Below are 12,163 nucleotides of genomic sequence, written 5' to 3'. Positions count from 1 at the left end.
GGTGGCAGAGAGACCGAACTGAGGAAGCGAGGGGCACGAGCGCTCTGAGGCAGGCGTGCTTGTGCTGCTGGCGGAGATGGTGAGGAAAAATTGAACTAGGGTTTCTAGAACACACAAACTATATATATGATTGTTCAGATTTGGGTCAAAATACCTATGTTGAGCTTCTTTGGGCCTAATACTCGCATGACAGCTCAAATAGCCGGGTTCTCCAACGGGTAACGGGGACGAGTAAACAGGGAACGTTCCCGTACCCGCTATACCCGTCGGGAATGAATTCTTGCCCATTTAGATGCCCGCGGGTAAAGATATGATCACATCCCCGTCCCCTAATGGATCAAATACCCATCGGGTATCGGGGCCCGTTGCCATCTTTATCTGTACCCAGTACCCCTGTAGAAGCCAGCGAAAGAAAAGTCTTTTTAGCCCACGTGACTACGTGGACAAAGACCCCGCGAGAATGGGCGTTTAGGGCTTCTCCGACGCGCCAACGTGGCGTACTGACCCAACTCCACCTTGGCCCTGGATATCATGTCATCTGGGCTAGTGGTTTTGCAGAGCAGAGACACCTGGTAGCATGAGAGTAGTTTCTTGGTGATATATGTACGCTGCAGCAAGGCTAAAGCGAAGATGCAAAATGGGCATATGGTCCCAATGTAACATAATATATCAATATACAGTTGAAGTTTGCGGCTACTTTTTTACTACTCGCGTTGCAAGATGAATTTCATCAGTATGCTACTCCATCGATGTGGCGTTTATTTTGCCTAAAACCACTATAGAACGTCCGCCATTCACCCTGTCCTTATCCTGCTAATGAAAACTCGTGGCGGAACACTCGTGATTAGACTGGGAGGTGTTTGTTGGACGAACTGATCAGTTTTAGATGAAGCAGCACACCGTGAGTTCATTCTTTGATATTTGGTAGAATAATTCCATTTGTCGTCACTATTCTAGTTATTATTTACCAAGAATAAATCAATCAATTCCATTGTACAAACCAAACAAAAAGATAACAAATGAGTAGGAAGATGATAAACTTATCACATTTAAACTTGGACATTAAGGTTTCTATAAAGGCACCAAGCCGCTAACCAGCCTTGAGATTGCATCTTTGGTAAGATTGAGAACATTCTAGTACATTGTATCAATTGGTGGATCATTGTGTCGCTAGAGATATTTCAAGCAAGTGTCATTTCCCGTTGATCTTGAAGGTTGCCTCCTCTTAGACGGCTTGGAGTTCATCAAAGCACAACAACAAAAAAAGATAGTGTTGATGCTCCGGAAAATTGATTGTGAGAGGTTTTGTGCTCGCCCCACTGGAGAAAGCGTGGAGCAACTACAGTGGAAAGGAGGTATGGAGTGGTTCATTTGTTTTATTCGTCCCGAAGGTCAAGTGAAGACTTGATAGAGAAGCGATGAGCATTGAATCAACCTCAACGTAGATTAGAGGCGATTGGCAAGTTATTAATACCATGGGAAAAAAGTTTTGTGTCTCCGTTGTGGTTATCTCTTGCACTCAAGTTTCATTCAAGTTCTTACTTTGTGTTGTTTATTTTCTTAGATTTGAATTGTTGCTTGTCATCCTAGCTTGCAAAAATCCACCTAGCTTAGTGAAAGTAATATACTAGAACTCTTCTGTGTTACTAATTAAAGTTGTCTAATATTATGACTTCTAGTAGTCATCGTCAACTCAATCTCTCTCTAGTCAAAACCTTTGATCCTACGACTTACTTGGGTTAGAAATGCATGTTACATTCATATTTACATGAGTCTGATGCTTGTCTTTGACCATTGCTTATTTTCGTAATATTTTTAAAATTCTTCAAATTAATATATGAATTTTTGCAAGTACCTTTTTAATATCTACACATGTGACTTGCATGTTTCCAAACTCAACGGTTCAAAAGTTATTAATATTTGTACTTTTTAAGATTTGACTAGTTTTTTTTCCTAAACAACATACTTTTGCGAGGGAATCCTGAGGTCGTACTATTCATGGGTTGTTCACAAACTAATCATTGTGTTAATGGTGACTAGATACTCACTGGGCTTTTATTTTGGACGATCTTGATATGACATCGATGTTTAGTTTATCCTACGGAAGTCTTCCTGATTGCGTAATAGTCTTTTAACAAAAACCTTTCTCCAGAAGCAAGCCACTTGACCAGATGCATGGGATTTTCTTTTTCTGGAACAACAGATGCTAATTAATAAAAAAAAAACATGCTAATTAACGAACATCTTGTTAATATGTTATTTTCAGTCTTTCTCGAGGGGTGCTTTACGGTAACATTCTTGTACAGCTCATGGCGTGGGCGGGCATCACCCCAAAAGAAAGAAAGTCGAACAATTGATTTTCACTTTTCAGATTGGGTCACTGCCTCACTGGGAATATTTCACACACCCTCACCTCAAGTCACAATTCGCAACGTCCTTTTCTCCTTTATTTCGTCCTTTTACATATTATTAATTTTTAGTTTTCCAAAAAATATAGTAGCATGGTAAAGAATCCAGGAAAGGATGCCGACGAGTTGACACTTACGACATCGATTTGCTATCTAAACAGAAGGATGATTTCCCTCAACCGCCCACGTGGCCCACACGGCGAAGCTACGTTCACTCGACGGGGTCATCCGACACCGACGACTTTGTGGTCGTACTTGTACCCCACAATTTTTTTACCGGCTTAGACCCCGGTCAAAAATACGTACGACCCCGGCGGCAGGCCAGCAGCCCATTAGCAGCAGTCCAACTAATCAGCCCATCCGTCCATCCATATTTCTTTTACAGTTGCAGGTCCACCAGAATGCCAAACGTTGGCTTGCTTCCGGCCTCCGCTACAACCTGGCGGCACGGCGCACGCCCGTGGCCCGCACCTTTTCATCTTGGTAGTCTCGCATCTCAAATCCTCTACGGCGGTGATCGTCGATTGGCCGTGAGCCGCAACAGCAAATCCCAGCGGGCAGCCGCCGGCGGCAAAAAGCTTCATGGCCTCTGTGTTCCTTGGTTCTTGCGTTCCAGTAAAGAAGTGCTTTTTCATTCAGAGTTTCAGACTTTCAGGCTAAGATGCCAGGTATTTAGGCCTTGTATAAATCCAGAGTTAAAATTTAGGGTTGTCATATCAGATGTTACATCGAGATGTTATACGAGAGTGTTCAGATAGTAATAATAAAATAAATTACAGAAGTCCTCGGTACTCCACGAGATAAATTTATCAAGACTAATTAATACGTCATTAGCACATGGTTACTGCAGCATTACTGTAGCACCACATTGTCAAATCATGACCTAATTAGGCTTAAAAAATTCATCTCGTAAATTAGTCGCAATATGTGCAATTAGTTATTTTTTAGTCTATATTTAATACTCCATGCATGTGTCCAAACATCTGATAGGATATGGACTAAACTTTAGAAAGAGGAACTAAACAAGGCCTTAATCTATGCTAATTTACTAGTTCAATACGGCTTGCATATTAGTATCTGCTATAATTTTTTATGATATAGGCAATCAGCGCAAATTGGAAGGATTCTTTAAAAGAAATTACCACCAGCCGCTGATGATAAGAATAATAATGGAGACACTTCAAGAGCAATGTCCCAGCAGCCAACACTAACTGTACTATTGAGCGCACTTCGAGATCATGTAGGTAGCAAATGCAATAGTTTTTGTAACACCGCTGTGAAAAGATGTGACAATTTGTTGAAGCCTGGCGAGTCTATTGGTGATGCTATAAACAAGCAAAGTAATATCACTAAAGCGCAGCATCTAATTCCATTGAAGACATCAATTAAAGCTGTCTGATACTTGTTGCATCAAGGCTTAGTTTTTCGTGGCCAAGAAAAAAGACCAATCGCACCGACTAGCAGCATTATAGATATGACTGCTTGATGTGTGGGTCTTTTTGGTGGTGAAGGAGGTCGGTTCCAAGGGCTGATGTGTGGGTCTGGAAGCCCTCGAGCCACCAAGGTTATGGGAAGCTTTGTCTTCTTGTGTCACGCCCGGACATGACCCTATTGGAGGAGCAGTTGGCAGGGGCAAGCCTAGAGAGCGACGTCGAGGAGCCACGGGCATCGGTAGCTCGAGACTTATCTTCTTGCGCTCGGGCCTCGACTAGCATCGTTAGCCAGGCAGGAGCCAAGGGTTGGGCCCGAAGGTGTCGTAGATCGGGAGCCTAAGGCTCGAGGAAGCCCCCGAGCCCTAGGCAGAAGCTACGGTCGAGTCAGGCTCGGCCGGATCTCATTGCCAGAGGGCGCGCGCGAGCATGCCCGATGGGCATAGCCCCCGAGCAACTGAGCGATCTTGAACAGGTCGATCGGGGGGTCTTATTCGTTCGGGAACCATTGGCCCCGAGGCTTAACATACCTAAATGTTAGGATCTCGTCAGATTTCTTAGCATTTGTACTTATACCTTGTCACCTATGGGTTATTGCATTGGGTAGTATGATGTTAGTGCTCAACTGAAACCATAATCTTGAAACTTGACTAATGGAATATGCAATAAACACTAAAAGATGCTTTTTAGCAATAAGGAACAAGGGGGCTAGAGCATAGTTTTTACGATGCTCTAGATTTCTCTTCCTAAGGACTTATCAGTAAGTGGTCAATCGAGACTTACAGTACAACTATGAGTGCTACATGGTTCTGGCTTTAGTCAAGTATGAGGACCTTTTCTAGCTCGTAGTAGCTTACCGAAAGACGCAAGAGGGGCTCCAATTGGTTTGATCTCGCGGCCTGCCAAGGGAGTGCACTTTGATTTCTATGTCTTTTTGTTAGTCACACCTTGGGGGAGGAATCTTACTGGTTGATGGTGAATCTTTAGCGGGCTACACTTGTTAGACGAACCTTTGAAAGATTTTATAGTGAACCCTGTCGATCTTCCTTAGAAGTGGGTCAAGAGGCTCACGACCTCGGGCGAAAGGGTAAATTACGACTCATGGTGAAAGTGGACAATCTCTGCAGAGTGTAAAACTGGTATATCAGCCTTGCTCACGGTCACGAGCAGCCTTAGAACTCTTACAGAATAAATGATTAATAATGGTTAATTGTTTATGCTATTCATTATTTATGTTTATCTGATCATGTGTTTATGTGGGCTTACGATAAACTTGTTGTTACTTAATTGCTAAAATCATGAGTCACTAAAAGCTAATCGCAGTAACCAGTGTCTACCTTTTGAGCCTCACGAATCCCATGTTATATTGCTGAGTACGACATGTACCTACGCTTGCTTTATTTTTTTAATTCTTTAGAAAAATCCTGGATGTGTATAAGATTGCTAGAGTATGAAAGAGTTAGGCTTATGATCAACCAATCAGTTGTTCTTGTGGATTTGGAGCCTTCGCTTGAAGAACGGAGTGTCTTTCCGCTGCCTACTATCTAAGGTTATATTCGTTGTATTAAGTACGCTATATATTAAGCATCGTCTATTGATATTACATCTATTTGTAGTCATATATGTGATTTGACTTTCTAGGCACACATATGTTGTGTATCTGGTTTTATCCTTAAAATCAGGTGCTATCTAAAATGAACAGTTTTAAAAAGTCTAGGAATGTGGTTACTCGGTTTTAGAGTTCAGGAAGAAAAAAAATAGATTTTCGTAAAAGTTGAGGGAGGTTATGTATACTTTTTCCTTAGCTCGTCGCCCTGAAGCCTGCGGGGCTGTCCGAGCAGTTCTTTGGTCTGTGTGGTGGGAGGGGGAGATGGCCCAGTTTCTCCGGGCCAGCAGCCCAGTATTGGATAGGCCGGTGTAGTTCGTCTCGTTGCCCAACTGTGTTAGAATTGGGCCAGAGTACACTGCAATATTGGGCTAGCCATCTAGCGTTGGGAGGCTTCTTCGATGCAGTAAATGTGAGCTACGTTGACAGTTGACTCTATGGGTGTGTTTGCCAGGAATTCAAATTTTCTCGGAAAGCGTTTCGAACCATGAATCGAAATTATTATTAGACCATTTGGCCGTAGGCTAGATTCTAACTCAAAAAATGCCTTTACATAAAAAAACATATGAATGAAAACAAGCTTAAAAAAAGTTCAAACTTTTGTGGATGAAGAATAACTTAAATATAACCCATTTTAACTTATATCATAAAAGGATTAACTAAAAAACAATGTGAAAAAGGAAGATCAGAATCACTGCGAAAACTAGGTTTTGACCATTTCACGTTCTTAGACAGCACACTGTGAATCGTTCGAAACCATTCCAAAAAGAGCCGTTTCGCTCCTATGTTGTTTGGCTCTTACACACGAATTATTCTCCTAAAAGACCCATCCGAAAATAAGAACCGCTTGTTCTTTTAACATGTGGCAAGATCTTATCTTTAAAGTTACTTATTTCTTAGCAAACTCTTGCCAAATACCACCTTCACTGCATAATTTGAAAAGCCACTCACTTAATTAGTCGGTATTTATTCTCAATATGAAGGTATCTTATTCCTTTTGTTGGTAGATAACATACCATTTCACGAGTCTATGTTTTTTTCTCCATTGAACGTATTAAAAAAATCTTGATCCATACTATTAGTTTGTTTAGAACCGCTCTAATCGGAACCTCAAAGAAATCTCCAGAGGGTGAATTGTGTCTTTTCATGGGCACCTATAAAAAGCAGCATTGTAGATTAAATATGCAAATAAAGGAAGTCACACAAACGAAGAATTCTCAAGTCCTTCCTTGTTACGCTACATGTGAAAGATGCAAAGGAACATTAGGAGTAATTCCTTCCTTCAAAATGGGGCTCTCTAATTAAGTTTATATAAATCTTTTCTTATGAAGTGCATTTAATTTCTAAGGGAAAACTTGAACAGTTGAAGCGAACCAGTAGTATAGTACATAGCATAGTATACGTAATCCGTAATTAAACTCCAAACGTGGTGACGACTTGAGAGGTGCAGCTGGACTCGCTGGAGGCACTCAGCGCTGGTGAGTGGTGACGCACGTACGTACTATATTATGGGTAACTAATCTGCTAACCGCAAAAGCAATTTATCTTCCTCTGGTTACGAAAGAAAAACATTATTTCAGTTAAAAAAACAAGCTAAAAAATATAGATTATAACACAAACGAACAGGAACTCGAGTTTAGCGCTTTCCGGCAACGTGGCAAACTGGCGTCTATGGGCGCCAACAGGAACGGCACGGCGGTATGCCTCCATGTCCCAAGTCCAGAGACTGTTCCAGGAAACATTCAAGGCTGCTGGCTGCTGCCGCCCAATTTCACTCTGATCAACGATGGTCCTCTTTAAAAATGTTTGAATCCGGTTCTCGCTTACTGTACGCTGTTACGCAGAAACCTAACAAGACCGGTGCAATTTTGGACTACGAGCATATCTTTTCTCGTGCAAATTAAAGATAGAAGGAAATACGCGCGTCTTAGTTTTATGCCATCTTGTGCAGTTTGCTCTCTCGTGTACTCTACTGTTTGCTATGACAGCGGTTTTTGTCCTCTTATAACTGGCGGATGGCCGTGCTAAGCTAAGACTGTGCCTAAGCAGGGTCAATTTCTTATAAGCAGTCGACCTGACTGCGCCACCTCAATCCATACCTAATGTCGTTTATCCTGACCGTGGAACAGCTGCACAAGCGGGCGAGAGGTCAGTTTTAACAAAGACTAAGGGGGTGTTTGGTTCCAGGGACTATTTTTTAAGTCCCTGTCACATTAGATGTTTGGACATTAATTTGGAGTATTAAATATATTTTAATTACAAAACTAATTATATAGATGAAGACTAATTTGCGAGACGAATCTATTAAGCCTAATTAGTGCATGATTTGACAATGTGGTGCTACAGTAAATATACTCTAATGATGGATTAATTAGGCTTAATAGATTCGTCTCGTAAATTAGTCTCCATCTGTGTAATTAGTTTTGTAATTAGAATATATTTAGTACTCTAAATTAGTGTCCAAACATCCAATGTGACAGGGACTAAAAATGAGTCCCCGGAACCAAACACCCCTAATGAATCAAAAGGTGCTTTTCAGATAAGCAAAGACTCGAGACCCAATAAAGGAGGCGATGCGATGCATACTTATTATATACTATGGCACAAAAATTTGGCCACGGCTCTAACGGAAAAGGCCACATTTTAATTTCCAAAGGCTATTACATGTTCGTTGAATGAGTTTGGCGCCATCGTACACATCCGAGCTCGGCCGTCTGCTTCGTGGTTTGACGTTTGGCCTTTAGCTCGTGCCGGCACGGCAGGCACCGTAGTATTTCAATTTCTCCACGAGCATCATTACTGGCACCCATATATACCAAAGGCACCAAACTTGTTAGCCTATCTTCAACGACACCACTTAAAATATAAAATTCATTCGTCCTTTGAATAACGTTATAGACAAAAGGTTCAATACATATTCGGTATCTTCTTCAACAACAAGACACAAAAGAGAATCCTTTCTGTAAATGGGTTTTCAGGAGAGACGATGCTCATATTTTGGTTGTGCCTTGCAACACAAAATAGATCTCCCGTATAGATACTCTATTGAAAACTAATTTTAGATCTCTTGTTACCTATTTTGAATTTGGATGTCCATACGAGTTTCTCCCTACATAGAGTCTTACTATCGGTCTGTCGTCTTCTTGGCAATGTTATAATTTTTTTCCCATCAGATAGGCGATAAGTACAGTAAATGGCATGCTATTTCAAGCTTTCTTTAAGCAGGGGCGGACATAGCGGTGGGGCGGGGGGCTCAAGCCCCCCTACTCATTTCACAGCAGTGGAACCCCTGTAGAGCCTCTATGATTTTTTAGACAAAATTCTATAGTGTAGGGGATCGAATAATAGTGTTGTTCAGCTTCTCCTAAAATATTTTCTGGGTCCGCCGCTGTCTTTAAGTGATTCCAATGTTAGGTTCAAGTGCCTCTCATGCCAGCGCAATATTTTTTTAATCCCTACTTGGCTTCTATTTCATTCCGCCTATTTATATTTATTATATTATATATCTTTATGTACTGACCATTTCCTTAAGTTTACGAAAAAAATCAACATATTGAGTCCATTAATTATCCTTATAAAAAGTTGATTTATCAAAATTGTGTGGTCAGAAGGTTTTGAGTGTGTGAACGGGCATCGCCGGCAGCAGCTGAATGCATACTCTATGTCATGCAGTGTAAGCTGATGGGACGACACACGTAGGCAGGGCCCAATCATACACTTTTTTCTAGCCCCGGGTCTCTTGGCCCCCAGTTGCTAATCGTGTACTAGGGGCCTGTTTAGATGGCAAAATTTTTTGCAAAATGCACTGTAGCACGTTTCGTTGTTATTTGACAATTAGTGTCCAATCATAGTCTAATTAGGCTTAAAAGATTCGTCTCGTCGATTTCGTCTAAACTATGTAATTAGTTTTATTTTTTATTTATATTTAATGCTTCATGCATACGTCTAAAGATTCGATGTGACGGGGAATCTGAAAAATTTGGCAAAATTTCCTGGAACTAAACTGGACCTAGTTCATTATGGCCACACCCGGCCCGCGGCGCCATAATTTATTCAGGGGTGTTTCGATACGGTGCCTCAAAATTTAGAAGGTATCATACGACATGTACGAATACTAATAAAAAAGTATAAACTAATTAGACTTAAAAGATTGGTCTGGTAAATTAGTCATAAGATATATAATTAATTTTGTAATTAGTCTATATTTAATACTTCATGCATATGTCAAACATCTAATGGAACAACAACTAAAATCTAGGAGGAAAAATAAAACACCCCCTTACTCCATATAACTAACTATACTACGCATTTATAGTGACGGACATAATGCTTGTTCGCTGGTAGTTTCAGCCAGCCCAAACCAGCCAGCCAACATTGTTTTTCTCTCATAATAAACCAATACCAGCCAACCTAAATTAGCCCAGAAACCAAGCGTGAATAGGCGAATATATATATATATATGGCTCCGAATGCGTAGTATAGTTGGTTACATGGAGTATGCAAGTCAACGAATAAGCCAAGATCTGAAGAAGAATGCGTTGAATGCACCCCTTCCCTCTCACACACATGCATGACACATCGGTACCAACCAGCCAATCAGGAGACGATACCCGTCCCCGTTCTAGAAGGGGCAAGAGCCCGTTATAAAAAAGGGCTGGCGTGCCCCAGTCTTCCTCTAGGGTGTTCTTTTTTATTATTTTGAGATGGACCGGTGTTCAAAGTGTCTGTAAATACTGCTGGTTCTATATAGTACTCCTACTGTACTATTATACTACTAGTAAATCTCAAGGTTAGGGTAGAGATGAAGAGTTGCTAGGACTAACCGCTCCGGATAATCAAATGCGAACTTGTCTAACTCAGCGACCGGTTTGTGCGTGCTTGGAAAGTCAGACCTCTGCTTGATTTATGGTTTCATGTGCACCGATCGGGTTTTCGAATTGATTAATCCCGTGGCCGTCATTTTCGCTGGACAGAATACTTAGGCTACGTTCGGTTGCCTTGGATTTGGCCCAGGAACAATTCCAGCTTATGAAAACTATACAAATTGTGAAGCAATTTCAGCTGGAATCATTCCAGGCATTCAATCCATGGCAAACGAACGAGCCCTTAATAGTATGGATGTGCGTTCGTTCCTCTCGTAATTTCCTTTGGGTCATCGTCCTTCTTTACCGCTCCTCTTACGTCTCTGCACGTTTTTTTTAACCGCTAGACTAGAGAGCAGCCAAAGCAAGGGAGAGATGCCGTGCGTGCCAATGCCATACTCATCGCGTCGGCAGCGGCCAATTGGGTGGCCTCCAACTGCTGGATTACGCTCGCGCGTAATATAAACTGCCAGTTTCAAAAAAAAAATGGCATCATGGTCCGGTCCGGCGATCCAATCGGCGGTGGGCCGGGGTATAGTTTTAACTAAGACCCAGTGGGGGCGGCAAACATCACAGCTGAGCTCACCTCCATCCTCCGGAGGTCCTAAAAAAACTCGGCGGAAAGCACGCAAAGCGGCAAAGGGGGGAGATGAGATTCCTTCCCGCCCCAACTTGGCCTGCAGCATGTGCAGGTCTTTAAAAAAAACCCAGGCATGCGATTGCGATCCTCCATCGGGACGCGGTAGGTTTCTCTCGTTTCGGGGGACTGACTCTGACTATTGGGAGGCGCGCGCGAGCAGGCAGCAGGCACCCTTCCAGTCCCAGTCGCCCTGCTTCCCAAGCAACGAGGCGATTCCTCTGGCCTAGCCTGGGGAAAACATCAATCAGGTCAAGCCCAACTGGTAGGGTACGGTACCTAGCCCTACCTCTTTTCTTTTCTTTTCTTTTCTTTTCTTCTCTTCTCTTTTCTTTTATTTATTATTATCCTTGCTACCAGTCTACCACCTCAACATCCATTCCGGAAACAAAGATTTTGAATCGGTCTCGCCGAAGAGAGATATATATATTTTTATACATAAAAAATAGTCGATCAGCTGGGGATTAAACTTTAGCCCAAGCTGTGACTGTGTCAAAAAAGACCGCAATTGTAAGGTGAATACCAAGGAATGGTGGTAAATTACTAAATTGACCTCGTAAAGATCAGCCCAATCCTCACACTCTTTGTCCAACCACTTCGGAGCTCCGGAAGCTTCCTCGTATGAACTCTACGGAGCCCCTTACAATTGCAGTCTTTTTCACAAATTTTGAATACTACCCTCCTGTTTGTTTGTTGGTTTCAGCCAGCCCAAACCAACCAGTCAACAGTGTTTTCTTCTCATAATAAACTAGCATTAGCTAGCCTAAACCAGCTCAGAAATTAACCAATAAACTGGCCGTATGATTACAGTTTTTTTTTAGGACGAGGGAGTATGCAATAAACAAATATACGCGTGACACATCATTCGAGGCCACTTGTACGCACCTCCGGCTCCGGCAGTGTTGAGCTGGGCCGTCGGTGAGCCGGGGCACGTGACAGCGATACGCCCGGAGGCCAAGATAATCTTTGCATCGTTCTCGGTCTCGGTTCCGCAGAGTTTTTAGGGGGTGTTTGGTTCCATGGACTAATTTTTAGTCCTTGTCACATCGGATATTTGGACACTAATTTGGAGTACTAAATATATTCTAATTACAAAACTAAGCCTAATTAATCCATCATTAGAGTATATTTACTGTAGCACCACATTGTCAAATCATGCACTAATTAGGCTTAATAGATTCGTCTCGCAAATTAGTCTCCATCTATGTAATTAGTTTTGT

The sequence above is a fragment of the Miscanthus floridulus genome, chromosome 1, assembly GCF_019320115.1.
Source record: "Miscanthus floridulus cultivar M001 chromosome 1, ASM1932011v1, whole genome shotgun sequence".
Taxonomy (NCBI): Eukaryota; Viridiplantae; Streptophyta; class Magnoliopsida; order Poales; family Poaceae; genus Miscanthus; species Miscanthus floridulus.
Note: the sequence above shows the minus strand (reverse complement) of the source record.